Genomic DNA, 24,103 nt, shown 5'->3' with positions numbered 1-24,103 from the left:
TCCACCTTCGTGTTGTGCTTGAATAACTGGTGGAGGATAACAGTGGAAAAACTGCTTTGAAGGAGATGAGAAGTAAACCAAAGTTCACGGTTCATTTTATTATCATGTAATAATACATTAAAAATGTGAAATACGTGATATACTTTGTCTGCTGTAAGACAATGTGTCATCATTTGCATTAACAATAGGAGAAAGAGAAGCAAAAGAGAGTCCATTAAGAGTAACTGAATGTCAGTGGATTCAACTCCAGTGCTAAACAACCTGATCTATAGATTCAAACATCCAATATGACCAGGAAGCCTTCAGTGCTAGTGGCCCTTCTTGCCATCAGTACCCTTTCAAATCCTAGCTCCAATACCTGATTTCCATGAACCGGTTTCCAACAGCCCACAACCCTTGCAACCTATACACTGTGTGTGTCCTTCAGCCGCTGAGCCCCTCATTGGTCCATTGCCACGGTCACCTTCCCTTCCCTGTAGGGTCATCTCCTCTGCTTCTCCTTTTCAACAGAGCGGGGAAGGGGGGGTGGGGTGAGGGGGGGAATGTTCTCCTCATTTCTGGTGCCCTGCACCAGTCCCCTGCTCCCCCAGAGTCTGCAACCCCTTGTGGCCGCTGCTGAGGACAGGTGCCACTGTCTTGGGCACAGACATCATGGTGTAAGGACTTTACATACAAGCACCATCTGATCCTTTAGCAGTTTAAAGCCTGTAAGGAGCCACCAGCAGTTGAAACCTTTGGAGCAGTGCTGTGTTTCCACTGTCCCTGGTTCACACCAGCGGCAGTGCCGCCATTTTTTTTAACCAATGCATACATTTGAAAAGAAACAAGATCAATCTAACATGTCAGATAAATATTTGCATCAAGTGTTTTTATAATCCTGTCTGTTATCCATTCATGTCTTATAAAATGATGACCCTGTCATTCATTGTTCAAATAAAAATGTGTTTTAAGAATGAACAGACAATGAACAGGAAAACAGATACTTTATGTTAAAATTAGTTTCCAATAATTTTCAAGATCCTGATATACTTTTATGTTTAAGCAATAATAGTGTTATGATAAAACTATGCAGCAAATAGGTACATGTAGAATTGTTAGATATCTTTCAGACACGCTTTACTGAAAGTCCTGCAGTCTGTGATGAAGATTCACTGAACCAGGTTGCCCTTTTGAAGGATGCAGACAAATTGGACTCATTAACAATTGAAACAGAGAAAAACTTTCAAACGGGAAAGGAAGTACATAGCATTTCTAGTGCACCACAGAAATAAAAAGAACACTTTCCATTGGGTTTAAACAGCTATCATCGGGGTTTGAAGTAACACTGATTAACACATGTAATTCTTCTATTTCAGGAAACATTTTAAAGTTTAAATTACTTTGTTAAATGTTAACTAAATATATGTGTTTCTTTTCATTTCTTTCCACTCCTTTGGTTCTTCCCCAAAATTGAAAATTGAATTCTCCAGTAATGAAATCCTTCAGTTTTAAAAGCTACCATCAAGTCATTTATTTTCAAACCACTCCAAAAGAAAATAAGTGCACTTTGTGCAACATTTCCCACCTGTTGAAACCTTTGAACAAGCAGCTGTTGAATGATTACATGAAAATACCTGTAAGCAGTAAATAAAGGAGGAAAAAATTAGCTGTTATTTGCCATCAAAATAACATTGAAGCTCATAGAAGTCTCTGTTAATTATATTTAAATGATTTATTGATTGACAGCATGGCCTGCAACATAGTTAAAACTAAAACTGATAAACCAACAATTTGGGGACTTTGGTAATTCAGGGAGAGCAGAGTTTCTGGACCATTGCACATTACTCCTATTTTAAAACACATGACACAGGAGATATACAAGTACTCCAGAACCTGGTTCTGATCAGAAAACTATGCACATTCCTATCTGTGTCTGAACTTCAACCCTGGCTCCACCTACAGCCTTTTTTAAACAGTGGTGTCATATTTCCTGACTTCCAGTCTGCCAGGACCTGCCCAAAGTTCAGAGAATTTTGCTAAATTATCACAAATGCCTCTACTTTAACCTGCCATTTCTTTCAATACCCTGGGATTCATCCCATCAGGATCAGGAATATGCCTTTCTTAAGTCCCATTGGTTTGTTCAATGCTACTTCTTCAGTGATAGCAATTGTATCAAGTTTCTCACCTCCAATTGCATCCATAACCTCTCACTTTGGCACGTTAGATCCATCTTCCATCATGAAGACCAAATTATGGGATTATTCACTCTGGTGGCACAAATATGAAAAGAATATTTTTAAAATTAAGGGAAACTGGGAAATATTGTTGCACACAAGTGGATTTTGATGGACTGATTCATGAAATAAGAAACAATCAAGTACAGTAAGGAATAAAGATGAAAAATAATGCATCAGCTTTTATTACAGAGAATGCATATATTGCTAATTTTGAAATTGTTCAGTGCTTTGGAAGATTCCACCTTTAAACAATGAACATTTTGATCCAAATACCCAAAGATAATTTGTCCTTCGAATCAGTGCAACATAGACTCACAAGGACACATTTCTTGGACACAAGAGTTGTCTTGCAAGGTGTTTTGAGAAAGATGAGTTTATACTCATTGTATTTTAAATGTCTATCTCTTTGTCGATCCTTGCATCAGATGAAATGGTGCAGCCGAGAAAGGTAAGCTCCCCACCATGACTACCAGCCCCCCCCACATCTCCATCGGGCACACAGAACTCAAAACGGTCAACCAGTTTACCTACCTCGGCTGCACCATTTCATCAGATGCAAGGATCGACAATGAGATAGACAACAGACTCGCCAAGGCAAATAGTGCCTTTGGGAGACTACACAAAAGAGTCTGGAAAAACAACCACCTGAAGAAACACACAAAGATCAGCGTGTACAGAGCCGTTGTCATACCCACGCTCCTGTTCGGCTCCGAATCATGGGTCTTCTACCGGCATCACCTATGGCTCATAGAACGCTTCCATCAGTGCTGTCTCCGCTCCATCCTCAACATTCATTGGAATGACTTCATCACCAATATCGAAGTACTTGAGCTGCCAGAGTCCGCAAGCATCGAATCCATGCTACTGAAGACCCAACTGCGCTGGGTGGGTCACATCTCCAGAATGGAGGACCATCGCCTTCCCAAGATTGTGTTATATGGCGAGCTCTCCACTGGCCACTGAGACAGGGGTGCACCAAAGAAGAGGTACAAGGACTGCTTAAAGAAATCTCTTGGTGCCTGCCACATTGACCACCACCAGTGGGCTGATATTGCCTCCAACCGTGCATCTTGGCGCCTCACAGTTTGGCGGGCAGCAACCTCCTTTGAAGAAGACCGCAGAGCCCACCTCACTGACGAAAGACAAAGGAGGAAAAACCCAACACCCAACCCCAACCAACCAATTTTCCCTTGCAACCGCTGCAACCGTGCCTGGCTGTCCCACATCAGACTTGTCAGTCACCAGTGAGCCTGCAGCAGACGTGGACATACTCCTCCATAAATCTTCGTCCGCGAAGCCAAGCCAAAGATTTTAAATGAAATGGAGGGTTGATCATGAGACATGGAACATTTTGGAAAGTCAATTGCTGAGAAGCTGTTTTCATGGATTTACAAGCAAAGAATTGCAGCATATAGCTTCAAGGTAATTTCTTTACTTAGCAGATTTAAATATATGTTTTGTTCTAATCTCATTGAGTCATGAAAGATTCTGACTGGGATTGATATGGTAGATGCTGGAAAACCAGTTCCTCAGGCTGGAATATCCAGAATTATGGGGAATATTCTTATGGTAACACATTAGCACATCAAAATCATGCAACATGGAAGTAGGCCATTTGATTCACCATCTGTACTAACTCCAACACATGAAGCTCAGCCTTGATAATTTCTGATTGTCATTGACATATTCCTTAAATAGTTTCTGCCTCCATCCCCTCAGGCATCGAGTTCCCAATTCCAAACATTTCTCTGGGATCTCCTCTCAACCTTATGGTCCTTGTTTTATACTACCTGATTTTAGACACCTTTGCAATTGGGAAAAATATTCTCAATGTCTCTTCATCTGTAACTGTCATTCAGGCCTCTTTCTCAGCCTTCGCCATATTTAAAAAAAAACAATTCCAGCCCATTAATTCTCTCTTATAACTGAAACAACCCATCCCAGCCAAAAAGTTCTACCTGCCACAGGGCAGCCAGATCCATCCAATAACACAGCAACCAGAATGTACCTAGCATTCCAGCTGTGGCCTAACCAATTTTTGGCAAGATTTATGATCACCTCCCTGTTCTAATATTCTTTACCCAAACTAGTTAAAACAAGTATCTACCCATGCTGCCACCTTTTGGATCCTTGGACTTACTGATCAAAGGGCCCCTGTTCCACAATCAATGTCCCTCAGTGAAGATTATTACAATTGTGTGTGACTTATTAGTACCAAAAAAATACAACCTCTCACTTTTTTTTAAAAAAGGATTACATTTCATCTACTATTGACTTGCTCGGCTTACCAAATGATCAATATCATCCTGCCTCCTACCTTCCTGATTATCAATGCATCCACCAATTTTTAGGCTATCTGCCATACCTCCTCCAATCACACATATAACAATAAGCATCCCAGCTCTAAATGATGCGTACCATCCGTGGTCACAGCTTCTAATCACAAAGTACTCTTTATGGTGGTGAGGAAGGTTTTCTCTCAAAAGGAAAGGTAATTTCCTTTCCAGTTTATTTTCAGTCAATATCATTGCATTCTAATGTTTGTATAACATGTTTAACCAAGTGAAAGCCACCTTTCCAGCTAAACAGTGAAAGATAGTTGGCTGACAAGTTCAAGCAATGTGCCAAGCAGCAGATGATCTAGTCCAGAAAGTTATGACAATTAACTACAAAGAACTACCATTTCACAAACTGCTGAGACGAGAAGAATGGGGTATCATTATCGGAAGATGCTTTTTCAAAAAATATATTTGTTATCATCTACTTTCTGCCATTCTATTTAGAAGATCAATCTACACTCCAATGTTGTTCTGTTTTAAACGGCAGATAGCAGATGATGTACTATGTTCTAGCCCAGAGGGAAAATATTCATTTCATTTGCTCCAGGGAAGTATATGTATCCTACTGATATTTGGTGGATTTGTTTTTAAATGAGAAAATCATTAAGTTCTAGATTTTTCTGGTTAATTCATTTGTGTCATCAGAGTTTTCAAAAAAGTGGTACAGATATTACAACAGCTTCCAGTGACAAACCCACAGAGGAATGTAATGAGTCTCCCCCCCCCCCTCCCCAATTAGACATTAATTGTTCCGAATTGCACTGAAAAAAAAACTAAGCTACAGCTTAACAGCAAGATAGACAGGATTGGTGGGAACATTTTTATTCAGAAGAATTGTTAAACCTAAAAAAATTACAACATGGGTTAAGAAAGTGTTAAGTAGAAAATGATGAAAGGCCAAATGAAATAGGAAAGGTGTTGAGCTGCATCTAAAAAGCCTTTCTGAACCAATCAAGTTCAAGTCATGACCAATAGATTTCTCTTGAACCAGTCACCTGAAAATAATGTAAAAAAAGAAATGAGAGATTGAAAACTCTGATTTTGAGGGAGTTAGTCTTACAACAAATTGAACCCTTCGAGTGATTTCTGACAGCTAGTAGCTGACAATAGAAGTGAGCTGAGTTGTGTGCAGAATGTTAAATTACACAAATAAAATAGATAGAGAAAGGCTGACACTTTTTGATGCTTTGCTGACAGAGTATTAATCCAGGTGTGCTTTAAAAATCATACGTAGCTTCAGAGTAGACCCAACACTGGGTTGCTCTTTTGCAACCAGAGGCTATAAACCTCAGGATTAGGTAATAGGCTCACAGCCTGGTTATGGAGCTCTGGTCAAATTTAACTGGAGTACTTTAATTTTTTTTAAACATTTATGCCCAGTAGCAATCTATTTTTGGAATGATTTACTTGAAGAAGATAACTGCAGAAAAAAAAAAGCCAGTATGGTTAATGTTGTATGGTGTTATCATTCATGGGCTATCTAGCACCTCCACTTTTAATCAAACAAAGTGCGAGCGATTGATATAATTTCCAATGACGGGGTTAGAATTTATGCATTAACATATTAAAAGGTTTGTTTATCAAGAATTGATTGCACTAACTACACTCAGACTGGAGAAAATTGAGAATGCCACGCATTTACACAATTTGGATCATGCCGCCTTATGTCCTGAGCTGCTTCATAGATTAGTCAGATCAAAGCAAGATTAATTGGGAAAGTTTGGGGCAAAATATACATTTTGACATATCCACCAATGGGGACAGTTTCCCACTATTAACTCTACCTGAACCAGTCATTAATCCACTGAGAAATAAATAGACTGAGGCAGTTAGAAAACTAAGGTAGAACAAATGATGGAATGAGATGCCATTGATGCAGATGGATGCCCAGATGTTGGACAAAAGAGAATGACAATTTCTCCTCCATGTTGGCAGAAACTGAAACGGAGACACATAATCTGTGTTTGATTACAAGAACAAATCTGGGATTCTTGCCACTGTAAATTTCCATCACACTCAGGCCTCCTACACTGTTAGCAGTTTGAAGAACACCACCTCACCATCTAACTGTGTATTTTCCAGCTTCCTGAACACAATGTCAAATTCTACAACTTTCAGCCACTAGTTTCCTCTGTCTGTAACAGAACTGACCATTTCTACTCCATTATTGTAATAAAAGAAACATCACATGGTACCAGGAGTAGAAGAAACAGCCAAGTTCTGCTGTGCACAGGAGTGAAAGAAGAAAGAAATCCCACAGTGTGCAAAGTGAGTAACAGTCAACATCAACAGTGAAAATATGGAGGGTTTAAAAACTCCTAATGCTGTAAATTGGACCTGAAATTCGACAATGAGTGGAGGCTGTTTACGCAAAGATTTATGCTTTACCTGCAAGTGATTGGAATCGATAGCCAACCGGATACATGGAAGATTTCCATGCTACTTACCATGGCAGAACCTCAAGCTCTAGAGGTTTTCAACACATTTGTTTTTGCCGAGGCAGAAGTCCAGAGCAAAAAGGTTATCGAGATATTTGCTGAACACAATTCACGAAAGAAAAATGAAACCCTCAAGAGTAAGTGTTTTGCTTACGCATGCAGCTGCAGGGAAAGAGCTTTGATAGTTTTTTTTTAACAGACAAAATTAAAAGCAAGAACATTTAATTTTGGATCACTGTAAGATTCAATGATCCATGATCAAATTGTGGTCGAGATTATTGATAAGAAAGTGAGAGAGAGAGGTTGCTGCAAGAGACAGAGCTTACCTTGGCGGGAACTGTGAAGGAATGGCACACCAGAGAACTAGCTCTGCAGCAAGCAAAAAAAGTTTGGTGATAGTGTAAAAACCAATGAAAATTAAGCCACAGTGTCTGTACACACACACAAAGAAACATTGAGATACAGGAAACAGCAAAAAGATGGAGAGACCTTCAATAGTAAACAATGTGGCATGAAACATGCCCAGTTTACGGGTATGTCTAAAACAAGTGCAAAGAGCAGAATCACTACGGAAAGCAATGCTTTTCCAAAGGGAAACAAAACAAAGTGTGCTCACTATGGAAGACACAGTGCACACTATAAAAGAAACTGCTCTCAGTGATACACTTTTCGTGGGCGTGCTGGTGCACGAATGGAACAGTGTCAAACAGGATAAATGGTCTGTGTCATTGCATACAAATGGAACAAATATACCATTCAAATTAGACACAGGGGCAAAGATCAATTTGATCTCTGAGCACAACATCCATACAGATCCTGTACTGCTCAAAGCCTACAATGGACAGAGCATCAACACGAATAATACATGTAAATTCAAGGTGAAGGCTAAAGATAAAGAGCACCACCTCAGGTTCACAGTAGTCCCAGATGTATGTGTATCACAGCTTGATGACAAAGCATGTGAAAACTTAAACCTAGTCAAGAAGGTGTATCACATCAACAGTGACCATGTGCAAAACAGTATATAGGAAATACTAGATCAATTTCCCAACATGTTCATGGGGTTTGGAGTTCTACCATTCACCTATAAGATACAGTTTAAAGAGGACACACAGCCAGTAGTTCATGCCCCAAGGCAGGTTCCAGTGCCACTAAAAGACAAACTCAAGCAGGAACTCAACTGAATGACAGTACTAGAGGTCATAAAGAAAGTGGAGGAGCCCACAGAATGGGTGAATTCAATGGTGTGTGTGCATGAATCCAAAAGACTTGAATACTAATATAAAGAGGGAACATTATCAGATTCCAACCCAGGAATGAAATTACAAGTGAGATGGCCAGTGCAAAGCTTTTCACTAAACAGGGCTTCTGGCAAATAAAACTGCATGATGAAAACACAAAATATTGTACATTTGATACACCATTTGGCTGATACTCTTGCCTGAGGATGCCTTTTGAAATTTCCTCAGCTCCTGAAGTCCTCCACAGGACAATGGAGCACATCATAGAAGGCATAAATGGGATATGTGTGCACATGGATGACATGATCCTATGGGGATCTACACATAAACAACACAACAAAAGGTTCATCAAAGTGCTACAATGCATCCAGAAGTATGGATTCATGTTAAACAGAGAAAAATGTCAGTTTGGTGTGAGGAAAATCAGTTTTTTAGGAGATAAACTGTCAGAGGCAAGTGTAGAGCCAGACAAGAGCAAGGTGAAAGCAATTTTAGAGATGCCTAGACTCATTGACAAGAAAAGGCATATTGACAATACTGGGAATGATTAATTTCATTGGTAAATTCATACCAAACCTGTCTTCCAAAACAATATACCCTACTTAGTTGTTTCAGGACAAATGTGAATTCAAGTGGACAGATAAACATGAGGTAGAATGCAGACAATTTAAGACTATTCTAACTACAGAACCAGTGCTTTTGTCATTCTTTGACACACCCAGAAAGACAAAAATATCCACATATATTTTGAAAGATAGAATAAGTGCCGTACTACTTCACGGCACCTACTTCAGAAGATTGGAGGCCAGTAACATACGCATCAAGAATGATGACACCATCTGATTGTCGATATGCACAGATAGAGAAAGAGTGCCTAGGTCTGGTCTATGAACTTGAGAAATTCCACAGGATGGTCTACCAACATTCGTGGCAGAGACAGACCACAAGCCATTAATAGCAATAATCAAAAACAACCTCAGTGAAATGTCACCGAGAATCCAAAGACTGATGATGAAACTACAATGTTATGACTCTGAATCGGTGTACACACCAGGGAAACTTATTGTATTAGCTAATGTCTTATCCAGGGCAACTTTAGAGACAGATGTGAATCTCCATATGAACCTGATCACTGAATCTCTTCCTGTAACAGTCATGAAATCCAAGCAGATCACTGCGGAAACAGAAAGGACACAGTTCTACAGAAGGTCAACAAGAATCAGAATGAAGAACAGCCAAGAGGTGAATGTCAGCCATACAACAATGCTAGAGCTGAGCTGAGTGTTGTCAATGGGCTTCTACTCAGACAGAGCAGACTTGTCATTCTCAGTCACTCCGACAAGAGATGCTGAAAAGGGTGTATGAAGGGCACCTTGGAATTGAAAAATTCAAGAGGAGGACCAGAACTGCTGTTTATTGGCCAGAGATAAATCCTGACATTGACAGGATGGCTTCAAGCTGTGAGACCTGTTTGAAACATCATGCAAACAAAAGAACCCATGATTATAACTGATGTACCAGCAGAACCATGGCAGAAAGTTGGGACCAATTCACATGAATGGAAAGAATTACTTGCTGGTTATTGATTATCTATCAAACTATCCAGAGATTGCACTGATTCCTAGCATGTCTGCTGCTTATGTGATCCAATATATGAAATCGATCTTTGTAAGACATGGAATTCCTCAAATTGTTTACAGTGACAATGGACCATGGTACAGCGGTAGAGAATTCCAGGACTTTGTGGAAGAGATTGATTTTCAACATGTGACTTCAAGTCCTCTGCATCCACAGTCAAATGGTAAAGCAGAGAAAGGAGTTCATCTATTTAAACAGTTGCTCAAGAAAGCACAAGACAGTGGCTCAGATCCATATCTAGCTCTATTGAGTTACAGAGCTTTGCCACTTGAACATGGTATGTCACCTGCTGAGCTTCTACCAAGATGTCGAATGGAAACAAAAGTGTCTGCAAGGGAGACAAAAAGCAAACTATGACAAGTCAGTGAGAAGCTTAGGGCCACTGGCACAACATGACACAGTGAGACTCAGTGATTCCAACACATGGAACAAAAAGGCTACTGTTCTGGGAGAAGTAAATCCAAGATCCTACACTGTCAGAACAGAGGATTGTCAAATACCAAGGAGGAATTGAAGGAGCCTGCTGAAAGCACCAGAGATAATGCAGGAACAGATAAATGCAGAGGATTCAGTCTGCACAGAAAAAGAGGAACCACCACCCATGCTAAACTGTAGTGGACCAGCAGAGCCAACACAAGCACCTGCAGAGCCAGCACAAGTAGCTGTGTAAAGATCCATACGAGTTGTCAAAGCACCTGACAGACTGAATCTATAAAAGAAAAAGGACCGCACACTTAAAGGTTTGTGCTGCTGATGTTCATGTTACATTTGTGTTGAACTTTAAATTGAAAGAATACTGTATTAATGTGTTAGGTCTGATTAAACATCTCAAGGAAATGGGATGTAGTGAAAGAGTACTACCACCAGGAGGAGTTGGAGACAGAGTGTGTAACATCTGTAGAATGTTGCATCTTGGGTGGATTCATGATTGATGCCTCCATATGACGTCTTGTCTGTGTATGTTCTGTCCTTAGTGCTGGTTGATTGGTTAATAATCTAGTTGTTTAAAAAAAACTTTCTTTATTGTAATAAAAGAAACATCATGGATACTATTTTGTATTTCAGTTCTACTCTAAGACCAGCAAAGTGTGGGCTAATGAGCAAATAAAAGAATCACTGTGGGGGAGGGGGTGCTCTGAAGGTGACATAAATAAAATGTGTAACACTGGAAGGGGCTGAAGCCATGAAAGGGAGGTGGATGTAACAGAAGTGATGGAGACCTAAACAAATGCTGTAAATGGTGAATTATGTCAAAGCTGTGGAGAAACTGAGAGGAGAATCTTCTGAGAGACTTCAGATGTCTAAGCAGCTTGCTTCGCAGGGTGCTGAGAAAAACAAGTATGGAAATGTTAGAAAAACTTGCCATAATCTTCCAATCCTATCTAAATACAAGGGGCAATGATGCAGGATGGGAAAATGGTAATTACCTCCTTCCTCTGTTCAGGAAAGGAGGCAACAACAATTTTTAGAAATGGTAAATAATCAAGGGGTTAATTAATGGACACTGAGAATTTTGAATTGATCAAGATACCCCACTAACGTTGCCCATTAATCAAGAACTTGTGAAAAAGCTAATCATGTACTGATGACCTAATTAACAGTTTTAAGGGAATATCATCCAAATATTATTTTTTTAATGTTAGAGATATAACGTGGCAACAGGCCCTTCTGGCCCAAAACCCCATGCCACCAACTGCTCCAAAAAATGTTTTAAAAAGCATCTGAGGTTCCACAAAAAAATTTTTTTTTTTTTTTAAACTGAGGTATGTGCAATCAAAGCACCAGATGAAAAGAATGATTATAAGGAAAGAAAACAAGTGAAGGCATTTCAGCCTGGAGGACATAGACAGCAATGCTCCCCATAGGTCGATGCTGGATTCAACTTTCTTTGATGTGAATAAGATGTGGATATTGGAGCATAGAGTAAAACTTCAAAATTTTCTGAACAAACTGAACTTGGAAGTGCAGCCAACAGAGAGGATGAAGGTGATTGACTGTAGGAAGGCGAGATGGAAGGTCAAATAGCTACCAAATGGAACTTAATGCATGAAGTGAGGTGATGAATTTTTGTAAATAGGATCAGGAGAGATGATTAGACAGAGAGAGAAAAAAAATCAAAGTTTGTGCAGGAATTCAGCTATCTGGGAATTCATGTGTAGAAATGTTTCAAGGTGGCAAGACCTTTAAGAGAGCATACAGGATCTTGGCTGCATGTACACAAAAATAAGAAAATATGCTAAATCATTTCAAAGCACTGATAACATCACATCTATAGAAATAAATACATCAGTTTCTGGTCATTATACTTCAGAAAATACACAAATGTCTGCAAGCGGTGAAGGACTCGAAGCAGAATGATTCCATGGATGGTGACAAATTTAAATGGGAAAAGCAAGGATTTTTCCTTTGGAGCAAAGGAGACTGAGCAGAGATTTAAAAGAAAGGCGCGGGATTATGACAGTTTTTGGAAAGGTAACAGAATAAAATTGTTCCTTTTAGCTCCTGTTACAAGGGAGACACACAGATGTATAATTTTGTGCAAAAGTTCAGAAGATTTATGAGAAATTACTTTTTCATTTTTTAAAAAATGACCAGTAACTCAGTTCAACAAGAATGATAGAGGCAAAAATCAATCCATGATTTCATGAAGAAAATAAATGGGCACCAAAAAAAATGAATTTGCAGGGCTTCAAGGATCGAGTGGGAATATGGGACTGATTAAATTGCTCTAAAGAGAGCCAACAAGAACTGATGGACTATTTAACTTCATATTGTACCTTAATGACCATGTCATCTAAGACATAACTTCCTCTCCAAACTTAATCCCAAATGCTGGATCATAAATTATTGCAGGAAACAAATGATGTCCCTCCTGATGTGGGAGATAGGGTGGTAATTAATGGTGACGTGGTTGAGGCTGGAAAATCATAGTGTTGCAGGGCATGATTTGCAAATGTCAATCTAAATAATTAAGAAAGCAAATCGCCAGGACCATTGTGATGTCAGCCCAGTGTGAGCCTGCTCCTCTGTGACCCGGATCGCTTGTGGATCAGGGCAGCTCGCCACAATATTAATGTTTATTACAAGAGGAACAGAACTCAAAAAAATATGGACATTATGCTTCATTTTACAAGGTAATGATCTTCTTAGTTAAGTAAGTGCTGATGCCTCACAGAGTATGTGGTACAGTTTGGAGTTCTTAATTTAAGGAAGGGTGTGCTAGCATTGGAGAGGGTTCAGTGAAGATTTACAAGAATGATTCCTAGAAATTAAGGGATTAATACATGAGGAACATTTGGCAACTCTTGGACTGTACTCCTTGGAGTTCAGAAGAATGATAGGGGACCTCACAGAAACATTTTGATGTTGAAGGAACTCGACAGAGTAGTTGTGACAAAGTTGTTTAGCATGGTAGAGGAGTCAGGGGAGTGCCCATTTAAAACAGAAATTCAGAGGAATTTCTTTAGCCAGAGGGTTGTGAACCTCTGGAATTTGTTGCCATGGGCAGCTGTGGAGGCCAAGTCATTGGATGTATTTAAGGCAAAGAATAGCCAGGGTATTAAAGGTTATGGGGAAAAGGCAGAGGAGGGGGGCTGAGTGGGAGAATGGATCAGCTCATGATAGAATGGCAAAGTGGACTCGATTGGCTGAATGGCATACTTCTACTCCTATATCTTAAGGCCAAATGGTCTAAGATCTTAAAACATTTGAAAGGTTCAATAGACTGAAACCTGAAAAGGGCACATTGACAGGGATGGTTAGACAGGCTAGGTCTGATTCCACTTGAGTACATGAGAGGTAGGAATTGACTTGATCAAAACAGCTGAGTTCCTTACAGTTGCAATGGGATGGATGTGCAAAGGATTCTTTTCATCACAGTCTCCACAAATAGGGTGATTGTGGGGGGAAAAAGGGACCTATGTAACAAAACTTTTACTCTAAACATCAGAATTTTTGAAACTTTTCATCCATCTAAAGATTGAAGGAAAAAGAATGAACCAGATCTCACATCTTGGCTTTCAAACAAACTTGGCATATCACCCAAACATATTGTGCTAAACCTTTCTGCACTTGTCCTTGAATTTGCATTTGTTGGTTCACAATGAGAGGTAGCAGACATGTTCCAGGGATGACCAGCAACCCTGCACAGCCTACTTCTGTGGTAGAGATGGTCCAAACCACCACTATTCCCAAGCCCATGGCAAACCTGAAACATACAAGATAAAAGAATTCTCAAATCTCATTTTTTTAAAACAATGTTTTCTCAGTTACAAATTGCAGGCAATTAAGCAAATATCTCTTACATGTTCTTCAACATACACATGAACGTTTCCCAGGAAAACGACACAAGGACAGGTGGGAGTAGTAAGTCCAAAGAGACAAAGATAAAGACACCCTCATACTCATCTTCACAATCCCAGATAGCATTAATGTTATGTTTCCATCAATCAATAGAAAAGTCCTTCCCCAGACGATGCAAATCCCATTGAACTAGGCTGTTTCGAGAACTCTTTAAATAAAAACTAAATATGGTAAAATCTTGACTACCAATGGAAATCTATCAGCAGACAACCAACAAGTACTTTTCAACAGTTGTGGGTGAGCAGGAGGGGTAGTGAGATGTCTGCTGAGAAGATTTGAATGTGTGATGAAACAGGTGAACATCTACCCGATCTTGTTCTGGAGCAATAAAATTGACAACAGTGCCCAAAAATCATGCAACAAGAATAAATTCCACAGAGGCTAAGTGAAAACCTCTCTCATTTCCCCAGTTAATCTTTTTGTTATTACGTTATGACTCTGATCATTTAACCACTGGCCAGTGAGAATAGATTTTTATCTCTTTAATCGCCTTAAAAATCTATCACCTATCATCTCAAAAATCTTCAGTAATCATTTCCAAAACTTTCCAATGCAAGAACCGTCCTACTTTTTAAAACCCCCACCTAATTATTGTGATCTCTCATCAATGTTTTTAAATATTTCCTAACGTGCTGCAAATGGTGTCCCTGCTGAAACATAACAAGCCATTGATAAAAGTTGCTGCATAATCTCCATGTTTCTTTTTATCCTATGTTTATATTCTCAATTAAAGATACTTATTTGAAACAATCTTATCAATATACTCTGCAGTTTTTCAGGATTTATGTCATTTACTTGTGAGAAAACCATGTACAGTTATAACATACACAGCAAATAAAGAATCCTAGAGCAGCTGCAATAACTTCATTGCCTAATGAAATGGGAAAGGCTCATTTATCCAGTGAATGGCAGAACGATCTTAACAGGGGCTCTCTTATAATGGCCAGTTAACAACAGCAAAATATATTTACTGTCTTGTCTTTGAAAATGGAAGCCTAAACCAAGATTATTTCTTCCATTGTTGTACAGTGAACCCACCTGAATATGCACTTGTATACATAGTGAATGAAAAATGTTCCATTTCTGTATTTTTCCCTGCTGTAGTTGAGAAGTCCTGAACCACCTCTAAATTTAAGTGAGTAGCTCAGAATGAGGCTTCTGGAATTTAAAAGAAATTTGCAAAGTTAACATGGGAATGGGGACAAGAAATAAATTTATTGTTGAAATATTAAAAAGCACACCTGTCTACAAAAGAAAGAGTCCATGCATCTTTTCATTTTCCTATCCTTTTTCTCCTTCCACAGGAGCGAAGTAGGATTGAAGATAAAGTTTGCTAGAGTCCAAAAAAAACAACTTGGTTTGAATATTGGAGCTTACTGCATCAATTAGAACCAACTTAAATAATAACTTAAAGCAGTGTGTAAAAAGTGCATTTGGAGAACTCTGCTAATCTTTTTTTTTTGAGACCGGATATTTCACCCGACCTGGTGCTTGACCCATCATAAGACTGACTGTAACACGTAGTTATTGACAGTCCTAAGTTTTTGATTGCTGGTAGAAGAATGTTGAAAAAAAATCTACACCCAATGTTCCAGCTACTGCATTATTGTTTACTGTTACATATCACAAGGGTAAAAAAAAATTGTTCAGTTCTGCCAATATATAATTTTAGTACTTAACCACCTTTATTTCAGCTATTATCTTTGACAGAATCTGGGCTGATAAGGACTGTATCAGGTGAGGGGTCAGGTGACAAGAGATCATAATGTCATTAGCCAAGTTAATTATGGAAAAGGATAAATCTGGTCCTCATGTTGAGATTCTAAATTGGAAGAAGGCCAATTTTGTGGAAATGAGAAAGGATCTAAGATTGGAGTATGTTGTCGTCTGGCAAGGATGTGTTCAGTAAGTGGAAGGCCTTCAAAGGTGAAATTTTGAGAGTGCAGAGTTTGCATGATCCTGTTAGAATTAAAGGCAAAGTTAACAGGCAGAGAGAATCCTGGTTCTTCAAGGATATTGGCAATCTGTTTAAGAAGAAGAGGGAGGTGTATAGCAGGTATAGGCAACAAGGTGCTAATGAGGTACTTGAAGAGTACAGAAAATGCAAGAAAACACTCAAGAAGGAAATCAGGAAGGCAAAAAGAAGACATGAGGTAGCTTTGACAGTTCAAAAAGGTGCCACCTTTGAAGAATGTGTTTGGCAGAGCGGCCGGTCCCCCCTGCAAACCCCCCCCCCACCGCCACCTAGCTACGACACTGTACAGATGACATTGAAATAGATTGAACACATGTTGAACACTAGGCAATAGCATAGTGAGAACTTAACAATGGTATCTATTGTCTTCAGGAAGATTCAAATGTCTCGTCCATGTCACAACAGCTGTGATATATTCTGTTACATTTGTGGCAAGTATACTCTAAAGGCTCAAAGACTCAGCATGATACACTTATTAAGAAAGCCTATGAGCTCTACTTTGGTTGCAAAATTGGTAACCTAGACAAACCCTGGGCTCTTCACATTTGTTGCGCAGCATGTGCAGTCAACTTGAGAGCTTGGCTCAGAAGTCATTATGCCAATAAAAATGCTAAATTCAATCAAAGATAACATTTCTTCAACTTTTTATATGACACAGAAAATCTGAAATTATCTTTGTGTTCAACTTGAAATTGTTTATCATAATCCCCCATTTTATTTTAGGAAGCAAACATTTTGGAAAAAATAATTGTTGTCCAGTTATCAAAATCTGCTACTGAAGTTGCATGGAGTTAAACAAAAAAAGTCTATAGATGTTGGTGTGAAGTTTAATACACAAACATGCTAGAGAAACTCAATTGGTCACACAGGAAGAAAGGGGTAGCCAATATCTTGGGCTCAGCATTGAGGTTGCATGCACTGAGGTTGCATGCATTTTGCTCCTGTATTTTGTCATATTTTCCATGTAAAATGTAACCAATTTTGAAGATTATTCCACTTACCTTTTTGAGAATGTCAACAGTTCTCCTCAGGTGTGCTGCTTCTAAAACAATGAATAAACACAGAAAAAGTTCCATTGTGTTTTGAAATTGCTACACAGCTATCAGTGTGCATCTCCCATCAATCATGTGCTCAGCAAAATAACAAATATATCACATTATGAACAAAACTTCATGGCCTCCTACCTATTAAAATGTCTGAAACAATGAAATCTTATTTTGAAATAAAAAAATATCAGTGTCTTTTCCCAAAAAGTCAAGAATTTCCATACAGTGACCATATTGGATGTTCTCAAGCTCTCAGTGCAGGAGAATGTATAGTAGCGAGGAGTGATGTTTGTTGAAGAATCTTTGACTGAAATGAGAGACTGACACTACCACTCTGCATCTCCTTTTGGTATTTGAAGCCTTTTTGTCATTGGGTTGATGAGTGAAAACTTGAATTCATCAAACCATCACAAATTGGAAAAATGTGTTTATTCTCCAGTGTTTCTCATGAACTGTGTTTATTAAAAACTGAATATTTTAAATGTAACAGTTCTATAATCAATTTTAGTGCAATACACAAAAATACTGGAGTAATTTAACAGGTTACGCAGCATCTAGAGGAAGCAAAGTGATATAACCAACATTTCGGTCTGAGCCCTTTATCCAGGTATGACTATAAAGCAGACAGGTGCCTGAATAATAAGATGTGGTGGGGGGAGGGGAAGAGAGAGAGGAGAGAAGATGGGGCAGGGAAAGAGAGAGAGAGAGAGAGAGAGAGACAGGGGAGAGGCCTATTAGAAATTGAAGAAGTTGTTGTTAATGCCATTTGGTTGGATCGTGCCCAGAAATACTAGGTGATCTGATTTGCTTATCTGAATTTGAAAAATGAAATCATATGTTTTCTCCTGAAACCCAACCTCTATGAATTATTTGTTCAATGTTGTCAGCTCCTGTCAAGAATGTGTTACTGTAGCTTTCGTTTGAGATGAAGAGACAATTGTTGAATCTGAATTGTGTCATCACAAATGCTTTCTTGTGAAGTTCCATTTCCTCTTCATTAAAGCTACGAGATGTATGTTAGTTGTATTAATAATTGTTTATAATGTGAAGCGATCCAGCAGAGCATTCATCAGTCTGTTGCAGAATACCTTGATTGAAATGGGATGAAATGTGAAAGTTTTACAAATGGTTGAAATTCAAAATTTCAAGTAAATGGTCAATCTGAAAGTTAACATGTGGATCATCGATAAGGAATTTAAAAGGAATGAACCCGACATTTAATCAATGTAAAAGAGAAATGACAACTCTTATAATGAGACCCAAGCTTTTTTTCAGTAAATTACCGTATATACTTGTGTAATCACAAATTTGTTTGGACCAATGTTTTTAATCAAATTTGGGGGATCAACTTTTATACAGGTCATACTTTTGACCAGAGTAAATACCTGCGCCATTCAGAGCGTCAGGAGCTCAGATGGCTGGGACCAGGTGGTAAGTCCATGTTTGGGGTATTGGGAGATTGGATGGGCAGGCGGCTGGGCGAGGTTCTTTGCTTGGGGCATCTGGAGCTCCGGTGGGAGGGCAGCTGGGGTGGGGATCTGCGTTCAGGGCATTGAGAGCTCAAATGGGCAGGTGGCTGGGATGACGGTCCATGGCTGGGATGTTGGTAGCTCCGATGGGCAAGCAGCCGAGGTGAGGATCTGCACTCGGGGCGTCAGGAGCTCCAGTGGGCAGATAGCTGGGGCGAGGATCCGTGTTCAGGGTTGCAAGACCACAGATGGTCGAGTGGCTGAGGCGAGGATCTGTAGTCCGGTTGTTGGAAGCTCAGGTGGGGCAAGGATCTACAGTTGGAGCGTCGGGACCTCTGACAGGCGGGTGGCCAGGGTGAAGATCCACGGTCAGGGCACCAGGAGGTTGCATGTGTGGACAGCTGAGGTGAATATTTGCAGTCGAGGCATTGGGAGCTTGGATGGATAAGCGGTCAGGGCCAAAAACGAAGGGCAGTCGATTTTTACATGGGTCATACGAAAACATGTGATCTTTGAGCTAAAAGGGAGGGTCGACTATTACACGGTATCGACAATTACATAAGTATGTACGGTATGCCTTGTATGAAACTAATTCTAATTAAATCCTGATGCTATTTCAAAATTGTTCTAGAAATGGACATCCTTTTGAAATGGTGACAAATCACTTGCTCTTCATTGTACTTTTTATTTCCTGGATCTTATCACCTAATTATTACCCTGTAAAGTTGCCCTCAAACAAATATTTTCATTTTAATTAATTTAAAAGCATTTACACAAAAATCATTATGTATGCTCTTTGGAAATCATGTCATTATGGTAAATTTAATTTTCTCATGTCTTTATAATTTACCTATATAGGTGGAAGCTTCACTCTGTCCCATTTCCATTTCAGTAAAAAGTCAAGTGAATTGTTTATTTGTAATTTCATAAATAACTGATTTGTTAACCTGATTATCTTGTATAAATGAGAGATTTGCAGTAAGTCGGTTTTCAAACTGCTGTGTAAAATTGGGTTAACTGGGCAATTTGCCTGGATAGCGCCCTAGTTATGTGGCAGTTTGAAAGGGTCAACCCCATCAGAACCCAACTGGGTCCCTGATCTACCTTAGAGGTAGTTAGGGAACCCAGTAACACTTATCTAGGGGGTATCCTCCACGGCCAATTTGCAAAGGAAAATATTCTGGTGACATCAGCGCTTGCGTACATGCATACTGCAGCAGCCAGTATATGAATATCCTTCCTGTTCACCATTTCAATTCTTAGCTTCTTGCAGCACTTCCAGTGAGTGTGTGATGCATCATTCACTGCATCACCACGGGGACGGGATCCCCCTTAAGTCGCCGGGTTGGAGATATAATGGGTCGATCCTCCTGTGCACCTTTTCCCCAGTCCCAGGAGGGCTACACAGCTGATGCAATTTGAAAAGGGCTAGTAACTGCATTGCAAGTTTCAAAGCTTTTTTTTGAACTGATGAGAGTGATTTCTTCCTTCCACAACCATTACAAAGGTTCATGCTGGCAATGTGTCATGATGTCAAGAGTGTCACCTCCCTCAATTCACAGAGTGAAAATCTTATCTTGTACTTAGAATGTCAACAAAGGAGACCATTTAGCCCAAACAGTTCATGCTAGCTCCCAGGGAAGCAATCCTATTTGACCCATATCCTTCTTATTCATCTCCCTGCAACTTATTTACTCTATTGACTCCACCATGACTCCACTTTGATTCTTTTTACAATTAAGACACTGAGATACAATTTAGAGAAGGAACTTAACATGAATGTTTAGGAGGAATCCAGAGAAAAATGCTACACAGTTACAGACAACATAAAAAAGACTATGTACACACAACACCCAAGAAAAGGATCAAATTGGAGCTGTGAGGCAGCAGCAGATGGTGTATACTCCGACTTACTCCAAAGTTGCTGGCTTTTTTATACCATTTTATAACCATAACCATATAACCATTTACGGAGCGGAAACAGGCCATGTTGGCCTTTCGAGTCCGCATAGATCCAAACAATCGATTACCGACTGCAATTCAAACCCGCCAAACTAAAGCTTATGTATATCTCTTTACCAGTTTGTAGAGGTATGCTTGGAGGGAGTGGGCAGGACCAGTGCCAATAGCTCCTGTCTTTTAACAGCTAGACACAACAGCTTCCTATCTACTGGCAACTAGTCACTACAGCCACAAGGCATAGTGACCCAGAAGCACCCATAGGTCTAGTGAGAAGCCCTGGCCTAGTCAACATAATTACATCATAAGGTAGTTAGCACTTCAGATGTCATGATGCCAGGTAACATGTTGTATGTCTATATCAAGCCTGATAGCACTGTAATAAACACTTTTTCTCTTCATTGGCTGACAACTTCAGGTGTGGTCTCGTTATTTCAACGAGATGGCCTATGACCACAAGCATCATCTGCCACAAGTTCTTATAAAGGATCTTTGATCTGAAATTTTAAATCTTTCTCCTTCTGCTCAACCATCAATGTATTCTGCATTCTACATATAACTTGACACTCAACCAAACATTAGAATGAATAACATGGGACAATGGAGATGAGATTATTAAAAGCTTGAGTGTTCAATCACTATAGATCTTAACTCGTTCATTCCACTGTCATTGTGGAAACTTGGAATGTGAAGAAATCTTATTGATAGCTTCAGCCAAATATAATGAACTCTAAAAATGTAGCATGTCCCTCTATTGCAGCGTATCATTTCTAATTGTAAAGTTTTATTTTTTAAAAATACTTCCTACAATGTCAGATTCTCTGCCAAAAACAAATCTTCAAATTTGGGCCTCTGAGCATTTCTTTAAAAGCAAGGTTGCTTGAAGAAGATTAATATGGAAAGGATTTTGGAGGAGCAGATTAGCTGGGAGTACTGATTTTTTTTTTGAAAACTACACACTGGAGCAGAACTGAACAACCCAGTAACACATTCTATGATTGTTTCATGATTTTTATAACTGAATGTATCATCTGCTAATTTTCAAAAGAAAATACTTTTCAGAAGACAGAGAACTTGGGTATGATCTTATATTGAGTTAAGCTGATTTTATATTGCTGTCTTAGACATCTGTTGGCATTTTTTTCCACAAAAGCACACTTATTCCTGATTTTTTAAGAAAAGCATTTCTCACTTCTTCAGGCAATTTATTAAAGATTCAAGTGCCATCATTTTCGAGCTCAAAAGTGAATGTAGCTTTCAGGTTCATCCCATTCCTGCTGCATGTGTGTATTTGAATATAAGTTAAGTTCCTACAAAGAATTTTTCTTGAATAAAGAAAAGAGCATAAAGCATGACAAAAAATGAAAGCTTTTTCACTACATTTCTTATTTTGAATGAACTCATTTCTCAGTTAAACACAGTTCATATGATGCACGATTGGCTTGATTTACTAAATTTGGTCTTTACATCTACTTGTTAAATATTTTCAAAATATTTGCAAAAGTTTTGGCATGAAAATTGGAGTCATAGAGTTGTGCAACATAGAAGTGGGCTCCACAGCCCACTTCAATCCCTTTCTACATTAATCCCACTTGTCTGCATTAATTCCTTATCCCTCCCTGCCCTACACATTCAAGTACCTGTCCAGATGCCTCTTTACTGTTACTGTCTCCACCACCTGCACTGTGCGAGCTCTGTGAGCTCATTCTAGATATCAACTACACTTTGCGTGAATAATTTAGCTCCAGGATTCTGTTGGGTAATGTATAAGATGTTTGTGGTCTGATCAAATATTGGATCGCTAAATATTTGTCAAGTACTTAATGCACCAGCAATGCATAGACACATCCATGTAGACACCCTGAGACTGCATTTAAATCATTTAGCATGTAATGCACATTTTGACATTAATTGTAATTCACAGACATGGCCTGCAAGCAAAGCAAGATTCATACACTAAAGTAGGCATAACTGGAGGGTTCATCTTTCAGCATTATTTGAAAGGGGAACTGCTGGGGAGGCAAAACATCCACTTTCTTCCTGGTGGATTCCTTTTCTTTGTGTTTATTTCCACCACCACACCCCCTACCCACCAACACTGTCCTTACTTTAATCAGCTCCCTGAAATTACTTCTACAATCAGCACCCAACTCTTCAGATCTCTCTACAACTGCCTTCCCTGCCTGTGATGTTTCTCTTCCCACATTTCTGTTTCTCAACAAATTCTTTCACTGGCACATTAGCCACTCAGCCCCACCAATTTTTCTCTTCCATACTCCATAACCCTGTGTTCATTTGTTTTTATTTCTTCTTAAGCACTTCTTTCTGCTCAACTTGCAAGCAACTTTTCGGCAAGTTTCATAGTGTGGGGCCAGATTGTCATTCTTCGAAGTAGATTTCCTGCAGCAGAACATCACAGCTGACAAGCAGTAATTAGTGCAATCTAGAATTTCCATCTGCAAAAAACCCCAAAAATCGGAAATTTCATCTTTTTATTTTGACAGCTTTTTTCCTTTGTGATGCTTAGATGCTTATATGTGTAGCATTCCAATTAAAATGACCAGTAGTACAATTTGCAATGATAGGTTTCCAACATTTCTCCACCTGCACTTTCCTAACCACTGAAATTGCAATCACAGCTATTATATCAATAATCACCTCTTTAATTGATAGATAAATTACCTTGTGCCTTTAGTCTATTGCAAATGAATCGACTGATGTGCTGCTCAACTTTGTATTTAAGGAACAAAAGTTCTATGCACAAGAGGGGTTTAATATCAACCAAGTGATGTTCATTAAAATCCTATCACACGACAATACATCAGGAATGTGTCCTAGGTTACCTAAAAAAAGTTAATCAAAAGTGCTGCAGATGCTGTAAATCTGAAATCTCAATTGAGCTACATTATAATAATTTTTAAAATTTGGTAATTGCCAACCTCCTAACTCAAATTTCCATGTCAATTTATCTAAAGAAACCCTCAACATCTTAATATATTAATTCTTGAAAGAATGTTTGTGATATCATTATTGGCAATGTTTGAAATAAATATTGAACCCTAGAAAATATGTTCATTTTAACCAATAAACACTACTCAATAATGTAATTGGCAACATTTTCCACTTATTCAAGTCCTCACCAATTTTCTTAAGTAAAGGTACATAATTCAGTTTATATACATTCGCTAATTTATTATCTACCTGTATACCTAAATAATTTATCCCATTCATCGGCCTTTTAAATTGAGTAACTCATTCTCATTGAGTATAATCCCCTATAGTAAGAGGCATAATTTCACTTTTATCCCAGTTTACTTTATAACCTGAAACCTTACCATATTCCTCCAATCTTAAATATATTTAATATATGATCCTTTTCTTAACATGTTATCTCTTTCTCCAATTGGTCTGATTCTT

General features: G+C 38.9%; 1 protein-coding gene and 2 long non-coding RNA genes across 6 annotated transcripts in view; 1 reads left to right on the top strand and 2 right to left on the bottom strand.

Moving 5' to 3' along the window:
• The window catches only part of LOC138742360 (uncharacterized), an 83,085-nt gene extending 70,242 nt beyond the window's left edge, over positions 1-12,843 (bottom strand). The window contains exons 1-3 of the long non-coding RNA XR_011344102.1: positions 12,653-12,843; positions 2,168-2,249; positions 1,565-1,613 (exon numbers count right to left, since the gene is read on the bottom strand). This is a non-coding gene — a long non-coding RNA (uncharacterized lncRNA). The remainder of the gene's footprint in view (positions 1-1,564; positions 1,614-2,167; positions 2,250-12,652) is intronic.
• A 48-nt stretch (positions 12,844-12,891) lies between these two features.
• Positions 12,892-24,103, top strand: part of LOC138742358 (vesicle-associated membrane protein 2-like) — a 163,639-nt gene continuing 152,427 nt past the window's right edge. For 3 of the 4 annotated variants that reach the window (XR_011344100.1, XM_069896656.1, XM_069896657.1), the window contains exon 1: positions 12,892-13,009. The gene's annotated coding sequence lies outside the window, so the exon portion shown is untranslated. The remainder of the gene's footprint in view (positions 13,010-24,103) is intronic. The other variant, XM_069896658.1, reaches the window with a different exon arrangement.
• LOC138742365 (uncharacterized) lies at positions 13,910-18,175 on the bottom strand. The gene is made up of 5 exons (XR_011344113.1): positions 18,116-18,175; positions 17,214-17,254; positions 15,479-15,570; positions 15,276-15,395; positions 13,910-14,082 (listed from the first exon to the last, which is right to left on the bottom strand). It is a non-coding gene; the product is annotated as an uncharacterized lncRNA (long non-coding RNA).

This window comes from Narcine bancroftii, chromosome 9 (genome assembly GCF_036971445.1).
Source record: "Narcine bancroftii isolate sNarBan1 chromosome 9, sNarBan1.hap1, whole genome shotgun sequence".
Taxonomy (NCBI): domain Eukaryota; kingdom Metazoa; phylum Chordata; class Chondrichthyes; order Torpediniformes; family Narcinidae; genus Narcine; species Narcine bancroftii.
This window is presented reverse-complemented; position numbering and strand designations above follow the sequence as displayed.